The sequence below is a fragment of the Pinus tabuliformis genome, chromosome 3_1 (genome assembly GCF_031772625.1).
Source record: "Pinus tabuliformis cultivar Carrire ecotype Pingquan chromosome 3_1, CPIR1, whole genome shotgun sequence".
Classification (NCBI taxonomy): domain Eukaryota; kingdom Viridiplantae; phylum Streptophyta; class Pinopsida; order Pinales; family Pinaceae; genus Pinus; species Pinus tabuliformis.
The window spans coordinates 303025601-303044653 of record NC_142301.1 but is presented as its reverse complement, the minus strand read 5'-3'; positions in this window follow the sequence as shown (position 1 = coordinate 303044653).

The following is a 19053-nucleotide window of genomic DNA, read 5'->3' as shown; positions in this document are numbered from 1 at the left end:
TCTGAAAATCAAAAATATATAACTGTTTATAGTTTTTACAAAATGTTTTGTGTCCAAGACAAAATCGGTCATGTGACCAAGAAACTCAAAAATGAATGCAGAAAAGCATCCTAGACTAATGATGCTGGTGATAACATGTCACTGCCTGTGCGATCATGCGCAAGAGCTTGGTCCATTGACTCGGCACACCAGTAGTATGGCGCTGTAACCTCAAAGGTAACTCATCGGTCCTGACATCTTGAATACCAAGAGTGAGGCCCTCAATCTGATCCTGCAGCACTGCCAGGGTCTCTGATATGTCCAGATCCCAAAGGATGGCACTCCCTACAGCCTCTCCTGCTGGAGCGTCATCTGCCACCCGCGAGTGTGCCGCTGGTCGCACTGGTCCAATATCTGCACACACATATGAGTTTGATTAGTCTTGATAACATTAAAAAACAAAAAAACATTATAAAACTGATAAACAAATATGTGGTTGAATCATTTTACCTATAGCACTCCACTGCTCGCCAGCTGGTAACACCAAATCTGGGTCGCCTCGGAAATCCATCCCAACATATGGATACTCCACAAAGACCATCTCCTGACGGTCGAACCACTCGAAAAAGGCATCAGAGAAGGAAATCTGTGACTAACCGGCATGTATGGCCATAAGATCAACCCATCTCTGCATCTGTGGTTCCCTCAGTGCTAGCAATCCCAGTGAAATGTACTGAGGCTACATCAGTGGAATCCTCTCCAAAGAAAAAGCAGTCAATATGGAACCGTAGCCAAAATTCTTGGTTCTTCCATTCTTTACTTTGGAGAGTTACTCTTTTATGACAAGAAGTACCGCCTCACACCAGTTGAACACCTTCGGTTCCAGGCATTCCAGGGCGTACTACATGTAAGATCTATTTTCCAAGTGTAAAGCCGCGCTGCCAGCCAATCTAGAAAAGGTAAATAAAATGGTCCTCAAGGGCCGATCAGTGACATCCCAGATATTGATCTTGCCATCTCTGTTAGGTTGAGATCCATCTCTGCAGAACTGACGAATATAGTCTTTCACGGATTCACCTCCACGGGCGAATCCTGATAGTGAAAGAGGGGCACCACGCCTCGACAAACCTGTCAGAAAGTAAATATCCTTGACTATCAATAGAATAGATTTACCTCTGATTTGGAAAACTTGGTCAATCGGATCCCAAGAATCGAGAAAATACTGCAACAAACTAATCTGTTGCCTCATGCTCGATATGTGGAAGAACTTCAACAAGCCATAGTTTCGTAATGCAGCAACTGTGCCTTGGTCATGTGAAGCAATCATGTCCTCCTCTTCATGTTCTCGTTCACATCACGTAACGACCATCTTGATCCAACAAATGTATGAAATGAAAACAAAACATGAGTTAGGATCCAAATTTGAGCAAAAACAAGAAAAAATTTGATGAAAAATCATTGTCTAAAGATTCCCTTCTGCACCCATCGTACCCTGCCTTTGAGCAAGGTGGGATGCATACTGAATAGCCTGTTGGCAGCTCAGTATGAATCACACCTTTCGATATAGGCTAGGTGCGATGATTGGGGAATGAGATCTTTGAACCCCAGTGGCCTAGAAAGTGAAAAAACTAGTTGAGAATCAAGAAAAGATGGAATGAAAATGAAAAGCTCAGGTTTAGCTCCTACCTGGTCCTGACGGTGCAGAGAATAGTCCACCGAATCTCCCGAAATCAGCTGGTGAAATTTGAGGGGGAAAACTACTCCAGAGCTCCAAAATCCCAAATTTGAAATGAAATGATAAAAATGAAAGGTAAAACTACTTTTTGTATTTACTATTCATGTACTTCAAGTAAAATGTTAGTTTTAGTTCATTTTTCCTACATATATGTGTATTTCTAATAAATTTGATGGAGTGATTGAGCAGATTAAAGAACCATCGAAAGAATATCATGTGCTAAAGAGTGAATTGAACATCTTTGACCACTTAACTGAGCATAGTTTCCACAAGGTTCAAGCTCGTTAAAATATGAACCCGCCTCCGACTGAGCATATGTTATCGAATGGTTCAAGCTCGTTTAAAAATAAACCTACCGCAGAGCATATGTTCCCCCAGAGTTCAAGCTCGTTAAAAAATGAACCTACCTTCGATAAATAACTACTGTGATTGCCATGTTATCAGCCTTTTGAGCCTTGGTTGTGTTCCTGCCATCACCTCCATTCTTTTGGCCAATCATACGCCTCCACTTGTTTGTTTACCCTTTTGAGGAACATCTACGATGAGTGGTCTTGTTAGCCAACCTCTTCACATCACCATGTTTTGAGAAGTTCCAAACCGACCTGGAACCAGTTGCTAACCTAGACACCACTTGTTCCCCAAAAAAACGAGCCTTCTTTAAACCCTTTTTCAGACTCGTTAAATATGAAAATATTGTCGAGAAATTGGCCTTTCCAGCTCGTTAAAGTGGTCAGAAATGCCATCCCTCCTGTATATTTTAATATTTTCGGACCTGAGGGATTATCTCATGAAAAAGTTTGAGCGCTTGTCTTTTTCGGCTCGCTAAAGTGATCGAAAAGTCATCCCTTTCATATTATTTTAATCTTTTTTGGACTTAAGGGATTATGCTACGAAAAAGAACTGCTGGAGTTTCCTTTTCATCCATTTTCAAACTCTCTAAACATGAAAAGGACCGAGTTATCCTTGTCGTTAAACTTGTTAAAACAATAGCAACAAACTTTTCCACCTAGACAAGAATGAGTTTCACTGTCGCTAAACTCACTAAAACATAGCGACAAGTTTGCCCAAAGGGAAAATTATAGAACAAGCATATGTCATCCTCCTCAATATTGACAAAAATAAGGAGGTACTGGTCAACAATGACTAGGGAAAAAGGGAAGAAAACTTGAAAACTTTATGGTAGCAGGTCGCTCTTGAACATGACACTTTCACTCCATCACCATGATTAAATCGGGTTGGGATATTCCATTCACCGGTCACTTCACCATTGGTCTTTCACACCATCCATTTTTGGGGCTAATGCTACCAATCCATCTCAATGTCGTCGATATGTTCAAGAGAAGTCATTCAGTTTAGAATTCACCATCCAGTTAATGCCTCATCCACTGCAATACATTCAACCTCCATTTTCATGATCGCCATTCCTAAACCTTGTGTCGTCAGATCGTTTTCACCTCCAGAAAATAATTTGCTTCATTTCATGTCGTAGATGTGGGATACATTAAGGCCCTCCTACGGCAAGTCACTTCTTGTTGACATCAGCTCATTATCCAAGAAGTTGACTTAGAAACAACCCTTTTAGTACTTTGAAGCTTGCATGCCTCAATGGCAAGTTTCTCACTTCCGACGATAGGTTGACGTTAAAGGCCTTCGACCGAAAGATTTTGCGTCACGTTCGACATCGAATCATATATTCACACCACGTGAATTGTACTGTAGTACCTTGAGGGTCATCATCATTATCGGTGATTCCTTTCGTGTCTATTAACAGCTCACATTAATGGCTGGTAATCAGGCGATGTATTTCCATGTTTGACTTCAGAACATCTTTTCACATGGATCGACTTGTACATCGGGCAAAGATTGAACGAGTTTGAAGACCTCGGATCTAGTTTCATCCATCTGGACTGTGATATATTCAGGGATATAAAGACATCAAATGTACACAGAAGCTGCATAGATGGTCATCCAAGTCAGGGAGGATGACTCTACATATGAAGAATCACCAGTCTGCAATTGCAGATGATTATCTGTTCTGTGTACATGAAATGAATTTATAAAGCTGAGCATGGGAATGCCCGCCTCAGCTAGATCATGAAAATTATATTGTGATGATGTATTGTATTGTATCTTATACAGGTCACCTTCCAGTTTCAAAACCTCGGATCCTCATGATAAATCATTTCACCCAACATCAAAGATTTACGACTTCATGCTTTAGGGGGCAACTGTTATAGACATATTTGGGCACTTCAACCCCAATCTTATATGTCAATAAACTAGGGCTCTTTAACCCCTAAAAGTGTTGTTTCATACCCTAAAAGATCATAGTCAACTAATTACATCATTCCCCAAAAGTTCCACCTGAAAAGCCATCCAGAAATGGCCTAAACTGAACCATACTGACTACTACACTAGCCAGGTGCGATGCATACTAAGTGGTACACTACTCAGGTGCGATGCATATTGTTTGGGCCTTCTATAGGGTGTGATGAGTGAGGATGGACAAATATCTGAGACAGATTGTTAAGTGGATACTCATAAAATCTTCTAGAAACTTCCCCTCTAACACTTGCCTCTCTACATTCGCCCAAGGATGAGTAAGAGATCTAAAATTCAGTTATCTCCCCTCTTGTGGAACAAATGTAACAAGTGGAATGACACTAATCAAACCCCAGAGATGACTCACACCCTTGCACACATCTATAAATGGATCCCCCATCTAAGAGAATGGCTGGAATATTGTGAATTGCAAGGAAGTGTTGATAGTTTTGAGAAAGAACATTGTATTGTTGGTGTGATCTTGCTATTTCATGAGGTGAAGAGGGCTTTGATTCTAGGAGGATGATGTTGGAACAGACAACTGGGTTGTAATTCTCCCTTCTACTTAATAAAGTTCTTCGAGTTTTCTTCCATATAACTGTGCAATTGTGAATGTTATTATTTATGAATGCCATTGTATGTTCATTATATTTCTGATTCCGTAATGATTATGATATAATAGATCAAGATGCTTTGACGGTTCTTTGTTACTGTGTTCCTACAGGTACTCTCCAAGTGGGATAAATACGGAGAGGAGTTGCAAGATTTGTCAAGGGGGAGAGAGATCAAGCAAGGAGTTAAGCGGAAGATCCAGGTTCGTTCCTTTGTCTTTCTCTTATCTATTATATATAGAAGAAATCACGAATTGCTTTACACTGTTGTTTCTAGGGTAGCTGCCAAACCTAGAGGGCTAGTCGATCAAAAAGACACTAGTTTTCCCAGAAACAATCATGACATGCTTTGAGAATATCAGGCATTTCATCTTCCCTAACACACCTTCTGATCATAAGATCTGGCCCTATTTTATACAATTCGTTAGTGATCCAAGAATATCTTGCACTATCTTGAATAATCTTTCTTTTCTCTCTAGGAAACAAATGTGAAGGTACCTTCCTTGTAACCAAGTAATTAAACATCTGCGAACCAAGGAGTTTGAGTATTTATTACAAAGAGATATTCATCAGGAAACTTATCTTCAACTGGAGAGTCTTCTTTGATATTTTGAATCCTGGACAAGAAATCAACAACTATGTTTTGTTTTCTAGGTCTATATAGCATAGTAATGTTGCATTCTTGCAAAAGTAAGAGCCATCTTGTAACTCTGCCATTAGTAATAGGTTTATTCATCAAATATCTAATTGCAGAGTGATCTGTATGAACAAAGGTTTCATAGCCTATTATATAGTTTCTGAACTTGTTAATTGCATGAACAGCAGCTAAGAATTCTTTTTCAGTTACAGTATAATTCAACTCAGTGGAAGTCAAATTTTTACTTGTATAGTAAATGGCATAAGGAATCAAATCTTGTTGTCCCAATACAGCTCCTAGAGATGTATCTAAAGCATCTATAGAAATATGGAAATGAAGTTTCCAACTTGGTCCTCTTAAGATAGGTGCTTCAGATATTTTTGCTTTCAAGGTTTCAAATGCTAGTTGACAATCAAGATTCCACTTGAATTCACAATCTTTTGTAAGCAATTTTAAGAGTGGAGATGCTACTTTGGTGAAGTTTTCTATAAACCTTCTATAATATCCTGTAAATCCTAGAAAACTTCTAACATCTTTTTGGCAATTTGGAATTGGTAACTTAGAGGTGACTTCAACTTTAGATTTGTCAACTTTAATTCCATCTCCTAAAATGTGATGTCCTAAAACAATACCTTCTGTAAACATCATAAAGCATTTTTCATGGCTTAGTGAAAGTTTTGTTTCTTTACATCTTTTAAGGATTTTTTCCAAATTTTCCAAAACTTCTTCAAATGTGTTACCATAGACTGTGAAATAATCCATATATACCTCTACACAATCATGTATTAGATCAGAAAAAATTCCAAGTACTTCTCTTTGGAATGTTGTAGGTGTGTTACATAACCCAAAAGGAAGCACTCGGTAGGCAAAAATTCCCCATGGACAAGTGAATGTGGTTTTATCCTGATCCTCAGGTGCTACCTGAATTTGATTATAATCATTAAAACCATCCAAGAATGAGAAATACTTTTTACCTGCTAACGTATCTAACACTTGATCTATAAAGGGCAAAGGAAAGTGATCTTCAAGGTTGCTTTATTCAATTCTCAATAATCAATGCACACCCTCCATTTACCATTCTTTTTAGGCACAATCACCAAAGGAGAAACCCATTGGCTATCTGAAATTGGGTAAATGAAGTTTACATTGAGTAATTTTTGGAGCTCTTCTTTCACAATTTCCCTAAGATTTGGATTCGTTCTTCTTTGAGGTTGTCTGATTGGTCTACTATTTTCCTCAATATAGATATGATGGATACAAGTCTTAGGATCAATACCTTTCATGTCAATGTACTCCCATGCAAATGAAGCAGAATGTTTTTGTAATATTTTGATTAGCTCTTCTTGTTGTAGTTTTTCCAAGTTTTTGTTTATGTTCAATGTCCTACCTAGAAAAATTTCAATTGTAGAGCTACCAAACTCTTCCATAGAATAGAGATACATCTGCCTAGATGACAAGTATTCAACATTAGATTTTTCCTGGAATTGTGCGTGATCATATTCTGAAGATGTTTCAAAATTTTCCAATGTGTTCAAAATTTGACTATCTTCACTAATTTCTGATATAGTAAAGATAGGCTAAACATCATCTTCATCATGAATCCATTCCTTTTCATCTATTTCTGTTATTGCTTTTTATGAGGGATACAAGGTGAATTTCTTTGTTGAATTACCATCAGAAATATACATGTCACCAGATCTACAACTAATAAAAGCATCAGCTATGGCAAACCAAGGTCTTCCTAATATGAGTGGGTGTCCTCCTATATTATTCTTGGGAGTTAAAATCATGAAATCAACAGGATATTCCTAAGAATCTAAGGAGACTTAAATATCTTCTAGCACACCGTCTGGTTTGATTATTGATCTATCTGTAAGTTGCAGTAAGGTAGGTGTGTGAAGAAGGTTAGTAAGTTTAAGCTGCTCCATAGTTTGTCTAAACATAATGTTTATTGTTGCCTCTAAGTCAATTAATGTATCTGGAATTTCAATTCCATTTATATGTGTCTTGACAATTGGACTTCCTGGATCCACATATTTCTGCATGGCAATCTTTCCCATCATAATGTCTGTTATCTTTCCTACCAGGTGAATTCTTTTTGTTTCTCTTGGTTTCCTTCCTGGACTTTTAATGCTCAACTCCTTTATTATCTTGGCTAGAATTGGAATTTCTCTAATGGCTTGTAACAAGGGAATTTTGATACAAACATTTTTCAATTCATCTAGGAAGTCATAATTGGGCAACAAGATCTGTTTTTCTACCCCTCTATCAATTTGTAATCTCTCAGGAAAAGGAGGTGTAGAAGTAGATGCCGGTTTCTCAATGATAGGAGTTGTGTTTATTGATTCTTTTTGTTTTTCTTTTTCAATGTTTTGGTTTTGGAGGGATGTTCCCTACAAAATTTTATTGACATTTAGAGAATCCTCCTCAGAAGTATCTTGTTCTTGAATAACTATAGAAGGCTTTTCCTTTTCTAATATCCTACCAGATTTAAGTTGAACATCATTAAGATCTAGAGAAGTAATCATGTAAGTTGGAAATTGTTGTCCTTCTACCATGTAAGCATTTTGAGGGTTTTCATTATTGGGGTTTGGCAATGGTCGGGCTGGTATTTGATTTGGTTTTTTTTTTAAATGGAAGTAAGAGTTGAGGATTTTGACTTTGTTGTGGAGGTTGTTGTGGAAAGGGTAATGAAAGTTGAGGGTTCTAGTTTTGAAGTTGTGGTTGCTGATTTTATTGTTGATTTTGTGGAGGAGGATAATTCTGATAAGATGGAGGATATTGATAATATTGAGCAAATCTCCCATAAGGATTTTTTACCCCTTGTGCCCATGGTTGAGATTGATACTGAGTTTGAGGTTGAGGCCAAGGTTGCTGCCAAGCATTCTAGTTTGGTGGGCGCTAAAAATACATCGGATTGTTAAATCCTTGATTTTGTGGCCCCTTCCAAGGTCTTCTTGCAACAAAACAAAGAGGTTCTACAAAATTTGGGACTATTTCCTCTTGAAAGACAGCCTTAAGACCTGGGATTGAAGGACAACCCTTGGTCTCATGACTTTCTGAACAAATCATACAAGTTTCTACAATTTTTGCATCTAAAGGGCATTCCCTTAGAGCATGTTTCTTTCTGCATTTTGGACAAAAGATGGCTAAAGCATCAGCCTCTATTTTCTGCTTGTTTTGAATTTTAAGGGTGTCTAGTTGCTCACTAAGGCTCCCTAAAATATTAGTTTTAAACTCATCAAGCATATTGCCAATTTCTGCCCTACTTACAGATCCGGTTGCAGATTTGTTTGCTCTAACAAGAGAAGGATCTCTCGGTCCTTTCCTAGTTTTAGATTTCCCTCTTGAGAGATGAACACATAGTTCTACTATGTCACTCAATGGAAGTTGAGAGATATCTCCCTTCCCCATCATGTTAAGGATATCTATCCATTCATCTCTAATGGCCTTTAACAAAAGAGCTTTCAAAGTTTCTTCATCTAGATTGTTCATTTTTCTGTTTTCAAATTATAGTTGAATCTCTCAAGCAAATCCTCTAAGTTTTCATCCTCCTTTTGCATCATTTGAACACTTCATCTTTATGATTGGCAGGCATACCATAATCCAAGTATCCATCCAAAAATGCCTATGTCATGTCATTCCATGTTCTAATGGATTGAGTGACTAACCCCATAAACCATTTCAAAGTAGCCCCTTTTAGTGTTGAAGGGAAAAATTTGAGCTTTTGAGAGTCTTCTAGATAGTCATAAGTTCTGCACAAGACTTCAAATTCAAACAAAAGCGTTTCAAGATCCTCACTTCTCAAACAATAAAATTTTGGGAGGACAGATGGTGAGATGTTTTTCATTGTGGTATGTATTTCCTCATCTACTATAGGGAATCCAGATCAGTTATCTACTTCCCTATTTCCTCTGCCTCCTCCATTATTACCTCTACCTTCTCCATTGTTACCTCTACCTCCTCCATTGTTTCCTCTACCTCTCTCTCTACCCTCTCGTCCAAACAGTGAGAATTCTCCATCTTGTTCTTCTTCTATCATTATAGTTTCTTCAGAGTCAGTATAGGGCTCAACCTGTAAGGTTATTCCCTCCTCCTCTAGTTCTTCTATTAATGGATTATGGGAGAGAGTTTCTACTTCTTCTTCTTCACTAGGTATTCCTACTTCTTCAACTACAATAGGCTCCCATGTAGAGGTGAAAAAGGTCTTCTCTCCTAGGTCTGTTTTAGTAGATGAAGTGGTAAAATCTTCTGACTGAGTTGCTTCCCCTTGAATTCCAGAAATCCTATGGCTGGGAGTATGAGTCTAGGATGGAGGTGTGTCTTTTCTAACTCTTGATGGAGTAGGTGGAGTTGTAGGAATCAAACTTCTGCCCCTAGCTATAAATCTACCCCTATAATCTCTTTCTCTATGCATGTCATTGTTTTTGTTTTGTTGTTTTTTTTTCTCTTTTTTTTTTATGAATGTAAGAGATAAGGCTACCTAGTTACACTTCCCTGGCAATGGCACCAAAATGTTTGGTCAATTTAATGTGCTAAATTCATCTACATAAATTATCAATCCAGGTATCGTAAACTGATGAAGTGTAGTGCACTATATGTGCTAGATGACCCTTCTTACCTCACTGTTTTCAAGTTTTATGTTGTTTTGGGGGTTCGATCCTTTAATTCCTAATGTTATGCAATGTACTTAACAAAATCTTAAATCTACTACTGTTAAGAATCTAGAGAAATGAAATGAGAGCCATATTTGGAAGTAAAGTTTTAGTCAAGAAAATGAAAACAGAGTTTCTCTTCCTGCTCTTATTATTGTTCCAAATCATGAACTAAAAAGACTTAAAAGTGAAAAAATTGCAACTATCTATTATGAAAACAGAACTGAAATGAAATACTGAAAGTGAGATTACAACTACCAATTAGTCTACGGCAGAATCAAAACTTAATGAAAAACTAAAAATGAAATTGCAGCAAAGCTAAATGAGATGCTAAGACTGAAAGTGAAATTGCAACTAATCTACTATAGCAGCTAAATAAAGTGCTTTGTCACTTTGCTACACAATTTTGGGAGAACTACCTCCTTGTGATAACATATTAAGGATTTCCATACTTCATCGTTCTAAGAGAAACTAAAACTGAAAATGAAATTGCAACAAAATTGAATGAAAGACTAACACTGAAAGTGAAATTGCAGCTAATCTACTATAATAGCTAAATGAAGTGCTTTGTCACTCTGCTACACAATTTTGGGAGAACTACCTCTTTGTGATAACATATTGAGGAACTCCATACTTCATTGTTCTAAGAGAAAGTAAACATAAAAATGTAGAGAAAGACTCATTCATAAATGAAATATTTCACCACTTAGTTTTAATATGAACCATCAACTGAAAGGGCTTTTAGAAACATTCACTTACAAAAGGAGTGACTAAATTAACAATTAATTCAAAATCTAAAGAACAGCAAATGAAATGAACTACTCTACGCTACTGAACTCAACTTCAAGCTACTGATAAGAAACTAGAAAGTAATGAAACAAAAGAACTATTCTGTGCTAAAATAAAACTATTATGAGTTAGTAAGAAGATGACAAAAACTACATTATGAACAAAGTTAGAAAATGGTTATAAACATCATGGAAAAAAACACAGTGAATTTACAGTTTAACTATGAAAGACAAAACAAAAATAAAATGTAACCTTAACCAGCACAGGGGCCCTCTGCAAAGGTCTCAGGTTATAAGCACTTAATCAACACTCCAACAACGCTTTTAGGTATCCATGAAACACAGTCTTTATATTAAAAACAGAGAATGAGTTCTTCAAACTACAGAGCAGAAATATAAACTTAACACATGAGAAAAAATCGAACTTGTTTTGCATTCTTCACACAGGTATTTATAGAGAAATTATACAATTGTTTTAAGGAGAAAAATAAGCTACAGCAAAACACGTAGGCAAGCAAGTATGCGAAATTCTTGTCCTTGGTTGCTTGGAAACATAAATCTACGGTAATGGTTGTTGGATTCAGTTTTCGTAGGTGGCAGATGAAGTCCATGGCCTCAGGAAACTGCTTTGGATCCCATCACTGAGAAACGTGTACAGAATAGAGTCATGTTTGCCTTAGGTTTCTATGTTTGACTTCCCTTTGACCGAAGTCTTCCTTGTTGATCTAGGCCAGATGAATAGGATACGATCCATGCCTTGATGTTTACCAAGCTAGCCATGTAGTCATTTTACCCTCTTGACACCCGGAATCTACAAAAGCGTGAAAGTAGTTACAGAACAGCCGATTAGCTACAGAATGTGGTTGCGTTTTGTAGCTAAAAGACAAAAAATTATTCAAATAGAAAACATAAAAGTATAAAATGTAAATCACTGAAATATACTCCTTGAGGCAATGTATAATGGTTTTTGATGATAAGGATGCATTTTTCATGGAAAAACAAAGAAGGAAGGATGAGAAAAGTTGCTAAGGGAAAGGCAGTTTTGGAGCTCAACACAAATGTTATGGCCACATCAATGGGACATAGTGGTTGGAATCCCAAGCCCACCTGAAAGGGGTTGTGGCCCGTCGAGCAGTGGAGAGCCTGGTTATAGTTATGATGGACATAGGGGAGGCTCTCATCCCATGTGCGTGGATGCTTTGAGTTGTACATGCGCAAAATGTGTATGTTCATCCTGTTGATGACCTCTGTATGGCCATCAGTTTGGGGTTGGAAAGCTATGGACTTAATGAGCATGGTGTCCAACATCGACCAGAGATTCGACCAAAATGTACTGAGGAACCTGCTGTCCTAATCTGAGATGATAAACTGTGGGATCCCAAAGTGTACCCACACTCGTTCAAAGAAGAGTTTAGCAGTGGATTTTTCTATGATATTCTTCAGGCCGCCATAATGGCCATCTTTGAGAATCTGTCGACGACCACAAAAAAAAGTCATTTCCATGCTTAGTAGAAGGAAGGCCCAACATGTCATCAATGGAGATGGATTCCCAAGGTCGACTAGGGGTAGGCAGCAGAGTATATAGGCCTTGCTTCTTGATGTTAGGTTTGGCAATGGCATAGGCAGTGCGGGTTCTGATGTACTTCCTAACATCCCGTCGAAGATTTAGCCAATAGAAATACTTCTGCAGTACTACCACCGTTTTCTCGACCTTGAAATTCCCAGCGGCACGACTGTAGTGCGCTTCCCAGATCATCTTGGCACACTCATTTGAAGGAACACAAAGGTGTCCCAGGTGGCATAACAGGGCATCCTAGAGGTGAAAATCCAAAACTTGCTAACCCTCCAAGAGCGTCTTGTATTTGTGGATGAATTCTAGGTCACTTTTGTAGAGAAGTGGCAAATCAGATGTCTCGTGCCCATAGGAGTTGAGCACGGTGATCAAGGCCATGATTGGTGGTCGGCTAAGGCAGTCTGCAACATTATTGGTGCTGCCCTTCTTATACTTGATCTTCAAATGGAACTAATGCAATTATGTGGGCAACTTCTTATGGCGATCATTCTGCAAGTTCCCTTACATATGTATGAATTGCAGGGGTCGGTGATCTGTGTGGATGACAGTTTCCTTCCTCAAAATGTAATTCTTCCATTGTCTGCAAACCTACACAATGGAATACATCTCTTTGTCATAAGTGGGATACTTCCAGACTATGTCTGAAAGTGTCTCACTGTGATATCCCACTGGATGCCCCTATTGAGTAAGGAGTGCCCCAATAGCATAGTCAGAGGCATCTGTCTCGATATCAAATGGTTGTTGCAAGTCTGGTAATGTGAGCACTGGTGCAGAGCAGAGGTGATGTTTTAACTCTGTGAGTGCCTTCTTTTGAGATTCAGACCAAAATAATTTTTCTTTCGGTCATCCCTTGGTGACTTGACTCAAGGGCCAAGTGATATTAGAGAATCCCAACACGAACCTACGATAGAAATTGGCAAGACCCAGAAATTTGCGAAGCTCTATCAGAGTGGTTGGGGCTGACCAATCCCAAATGACTTGGATCTTGGCTGGATCCACATGCACCCCCCATTCATCAATAATGTATCCGAGATACTAAACCTAGGTCATGCCAAAAGTGCATTTCTCCAAATTGGCACACATCTTGTGTTGCCGCAGTGTTTGGAGAACATGTCGAATGTGGTGGAGGTGCTCTTCCCAACTCTAGCTGAAGACAAGGATGTCATCCAAGTATACCACTACAAATGAGTTGGTGAATGGCTGCAATATGTCGTCCATGAGCCACATGAAGGTTGCAAGAGCATTCGTCAACCTGAAAGGCATAAACAACCATTCGAAAAGATCCTCCTTGGCTTTAAAGGTAGTCTTCCACACATCGGAGGGTTCGATTGGTACCTGGTGATATCCGGACTTCAAGTCAATCTTGCTGAAACATTTCCCCCCTTGAGTTGGTCTAGAAGTTCATTAATCTGTGGGATCGGATACCTATTCCAGATTGTGATCTTATTCAGCATCCGATAGTCAATACAGAGTCTCCAAGTCCCATCCTTCTTCTATACCAACACAAATAGGCTCCCACAGGGTGATGAACTAGGACGGATGTGACCTTTCTGCAAGAACTCCTGAATCTGCCTCTTGATTTTGTTGTTCTCTTGAACGCAGCACCGATAGATTGGTCCATTGGGTAATGACGCACCTGGGGTCAGATCGATGGAGTGCTTGACCTGGCAATACAGAGACAGCCTTGCGGTGGAGGTGAAGATGTCCTTGCACTCCTTCAAGGCCTTGTCCATCTGTTTTTGTCATGTGGAGGGGCCCTGTCTAGAGGTTTTGGCCATCGTCTTCTTCTTTACCTTAGAGCATATCATCAAGAAAACAAATTTCCTGGTTTTGGAAATGAGCTTACTGCATTGTTTTGCAGTAATCAAAGGGATGGCAGTAGGCAGTGCTACCTCCGGTATCCTGTACAACCTATTTCCCAAAGTAACAATAACAGCACAAGGCCTTGACTCATACACAACATGTCCCTTCCACAAGTATGTTTGACCCAATAATACATCACGAAAATCAAGGGGAGAAACGTCACATAATACCTCATTCATGAAGGGCTTGATGCTGTATGGAAGGCGACACTGCTGGCTCACAAGAAGATCCCGTCCTTAGTGAAGCCACCTGATGGTGTACAGTTGTGGGTTTACTATTGTCGGTAAGCCCAGCCGCTTCATGAACTCTGTCAAAATGTTGTTCTTTCGGCTCCCGTTATTGACAATGAACTATACCAGGGAACCCTTTACCCACATTTGGGAGTGGAAGAGGCGCTCCTCCTCCTCTGGATCTTCAGGTTCCTCCTTCTAGATCTTCGTGGTGGCAACAGTGGCGTTGGGCTCCACATTGATAATTTTCTTCCGTTTGTCATTCCCCTTGTCAGGTTCTGACTTAGAGTCGGAACATGCATCTGATTTCGAAGCGTTGAACTCGGCCACCAGTGACTGCTTGGCCCGACACTCACTTGTGTTGTGAGTGGAGCTCTTATGGAACTCACAACACTTTCCTGCGTCCTTCTTCAGCTTCACGGTGTTGTTCTTTGCTTGCAGCTTTGACCAATTGTCCTAAGCTGCCCCACCTTGGCTTTTTCCTTTGTTCTGCGGTTCGGGGCACCTTTCCCTTGCTTTAGATTCGCAGATCCAAAGTCTCGCTTCTTCTATGTAAACTTCTGCTCGATCTTGACAGCATATCGGTATGCCTTGCCGAGCGAGGATATGTCTAGGAACTCCATCTCGTCCTGGATGTACCTGTGTAGGCAGCTGCAGTACTTGAGTACCAAATGTTTCTCAGAATCCTCAATACCCAACTTCATGCGAAGGGTATGAAAAACATTGGTAAACTCCAACACATCTTAGTCCCTTTCCTGCCGCAGCGTTGTCCACTTTATGTATTTATCCTCATAGCTCCAGACATGGTAGTACTACTCCTTGATGGCATCCCAGAATGAGTTCCAAGTGGGTGCGGCTGAAAATAGTGAGGTCGTACTTTCATCCTTCTAGTCACATAAGGTTTCCCACCAGTCCTTGACATGGGGGCGGCTTTGAGAAGAGAAAATGTAATCTTCTCTCGGCTGGAAAAATCATGAACATAAAAATATCCTTCTAGAAGATTTAACCATTTATCTATGACATCTACATCTATTTGGCCCTCAAATATAGGAATGCCAAAATTCACTTGTACCTTAAAAGGAGTGAAGCCTCCAAAGTGGTTGCTGGATGTGGATGCACCGCTGGTGAGAAATTGTTGAATGATCTGGGCAAAGTTATCCATCATCGCGTTCTTTTGTTTCTCGAGGGCCGCCTCAAGCAATATTTTGATAGGATCTCCTACCCCCTCATCTTTCTTTTCTTCCCCCATGGGCAGACGTCGGAGTTTGTGAGGGTGATCTTGCAAAGGTTCATCCAGATCGAGCCCTAACTCCTTATATCCCGACCTCATTGGGGACATGCAAAGGAAAACAGAGAAAGAGCAAACCACTTTGATACCACTAATCTAGATTTAAACAGGAACATAACACATTACAGATATAACCACAAATACAAAGATGTAGTAGAAATAACACTTCATTTCATTAATATCAAATACAGAAATATGCTTATAAACAAAATGGAAATAAGATTAGCTCGGGCGATGGTAGCTTATCTCTGAGAAGAGATGCGGCGGCTACATGCCTCTAAACTATGTTACGATGAAGCTCAAAGCCCTATTTATTATTGAGAAACAATGGAAAACCCTAAACACCCAAAAACCTAACCCTAGGAGATGAAGCACCAAACTATGGGCCCCATTTGGGTAAATTGGTACAACAACTTCCTGAGGTCGTAACTTTGGCATACGATCTCCGTTTGACGTGCACAATACTTTGTTAAAAAGATATTTCCAAGGACTAAAATTTTTGAATGAACAACATTGATCTATGTCCCATGTTGGTGCCAGTGTTCCCAAAAAACATCGTTTAGGTCCTCAAAATGGCTCCGGAAATTGAGGACCCGAAAAAACTACCAAAAATAGTAAATTGTACAAATAAGGAAAATGAAAAAATGAAATAAACAACCTTGGGGGTCCAAGTGGAATACGCAGGTGTCCACCAATACCCACCTGGATCATTCCTCCCCCCTTGGGAAGTAATGGTCCCCATTGCATTGAGTTCCTCCATGAGATGAGGAAACTTTTGTTGAACTTGGTCCCTGGTGAGCTACTTGCCCTGGTGAAGGAGTTGGCCTTTTTTGACAACTTGATATAGTTGGATCCTTTATTATTGGGTGTTCTTGATTTGCATGTCCATGATTCAATTAGCTGTGTATTGTTCCATACAATATGGATTTAACTCTGTAGTTTTGAGTTGTTGTACAATGTCTGATGTGTCTAACAATGGTGGAAAATATGGTCGAAGGTGGTCCACATTGAACAGTGGGTGTAGGCCAATGAATGGGGGAATGTTGAGCTCAAATGCATTATCTCCCATGGTCTTGGTAATGGTGTAAGGACCATATCAGAGTGGTTTGAGTTTATTATAGGCTCCGGTAAGGTGTTCCTTCTGCAAATGCAACCAGACTTTGTCGCCCACCTGAAAATTGTGTGGCACCCGATGTTGATCATGTCGTTGCTTGTACTTGGAATTTGATTTCTACATAATGTCGTGGACTTGCTGGAGGATATGTTGGATGCTCTCAATAAATTTGTTTGGCTTATCGACTTCAGACTGGACATGAGCTGAATCTCCCTGAGTAGATGCAAATGGTATGTCCACATCAATGGGACATAGTGGTTGGAATTCCAAGCCCACCTGAAAAGGGTTGTGGCCAGTTGAGCTATGGAGAGCCCAATTATAGTTGTGTTGGACATAGGGGAGGCTCTCATCCCATGTGCGTGGATGCTTTGAGTTGTACATGCGCAGAATGTGTACGATTATCTTGTTGATAGTCTCTTTTTCGCCATTAGTTTGGGGATGGAAAGTTGTGGACTTAGTGAGCTTGGTGTCCAACATTGACTAGATACTAGACCAAAATGTACTGAGGAACCTGATGTCCCTATCTGAAATGATAGACTGTCAGATCCCAAAGTGTACCCACATTCGTTCAAAGAAGAGTTTAGCAATGGATTTTGCTGTGATATTCTTCTTGCAAGCCGCCATAGTGGCCATCTTTAAGAATCCGTCGACGACCACAGCAACACAGTTGTTGCCATGCTTAGTAGAAGGAAGGCCCAACATGTATTCCATGGAGATGGATTCCTAAGGTGGACTAGTGGTAGGCAGCAGAGTATAGAGGCCTTGCTTCTTGATGGTCGGTTTGGAAATGACGCAGGCAGTGCAATATCTGATGTACTTCCTGACATCATGTCGAAGATTTGGCCAACAGAAATACTTCTATAGTACTACCACTGTTTTCACGACCCTAAAATGCCCAACGGCCCAACTGTAGTGCGCTTCCTAAATCATATTGGAATTCTCTCTTGAAGGAACAAAAACGTGTCCCAGGTGGCATAACAGGCCCTCCTGGAGGTGAAAATCTAGAACTTGTTGACCCTCCAAGAGCGTCTAGTATGTGTGGCAGAATTCTGAGTCGCTTTTGTAGAAAAGTGGCCAATCAGAAGTCTCGTGCCCACAGGGGTTGAGCATGTGTGGTTAACGCCATGATTGGTGGTCGATTGAGGGAGTCTGCAACATTATTGGTGTTTCCCTTCTTATGCTTGATATTCAAATGGAACTATTGTAGGTATGTGGACCACTTCTAATGGAAATCATTCTACAACTTATCTTTCATCTGTATGAGTTGCAGGGGTCAGTGGTCTATGTGAATGACCATTTCCTTCCCCAAAATGTAATGCTTCCATAGTCGGCAAGCTTGCATAATGGAATACATCTCTTTGTCATAAGTGGGATACTTTTGGATTGTGTCTGAAAGTGTCTCACTATGATATGCCACTGGATGCCCCTGTTGAGTAAGGACTGCCCCAATGGCATAATCAGAGGTATCTATCTCGATCTCAAATGGTTGTTGCAAGTCTGGTAATGTGAGCACTGGTGTAGAGCAGAGGCGATGTTTCAACTCTACAAATGCCTTCTGTTGAGATTTAGACCAAAATAATTTTGCTTTCGCTCCTCCCTTGGTGACTTGACTCAAGGGCGAAGTGATATGAGAGAATGCCAACACGAACCTGCGATAGAAATTGGCAAGACCGAGAAAGTTGCGTAGCTCTGTCAGAGTGGTTGGGGCTAGCCAATCTCGAATGACTTGGATCTTGGCTGGATCCACATGCACCCCCCGTTCATCAATAATGTATCCCAAATACCGAACCTAGGTCATTCCAAAAGTGCATTTCTCCAAATTGGCACACAACTTGTGTTGTTGTAGTGTTTGGAGAACCTGTCGGATATGGTGGAGGTGCTCTTCCCAACTCTGGTTGAAGATCAGGATATTATCCAAGTATACCACTACAAATGAGTTGGTGAATGCCCGCAAGATGTCATCCATCAGCCTCATGAAGGTCGCATGAGCATTTGTCAACCCGGAAGGCATAAACAACCATTTGAAAAGGCCCTCCTTGGCTTTGAAGGCAGTGTTCCACACATCGGAGGGTTAGATTGGTACCTGGTGATATCCAGACTTCAAGTGGATCTTGCTGAAATATTTTCCCCCCTTGAGTTGGTCCAGAAGGTCATCAATTTGTGGGATCGGGTACCTATTTCGGACAGTGATCTTGTTCAACGCCCGATAGCCAATACAGAGTCTCCAAATCCCATCCTTCTTCTTTACCAACACGATC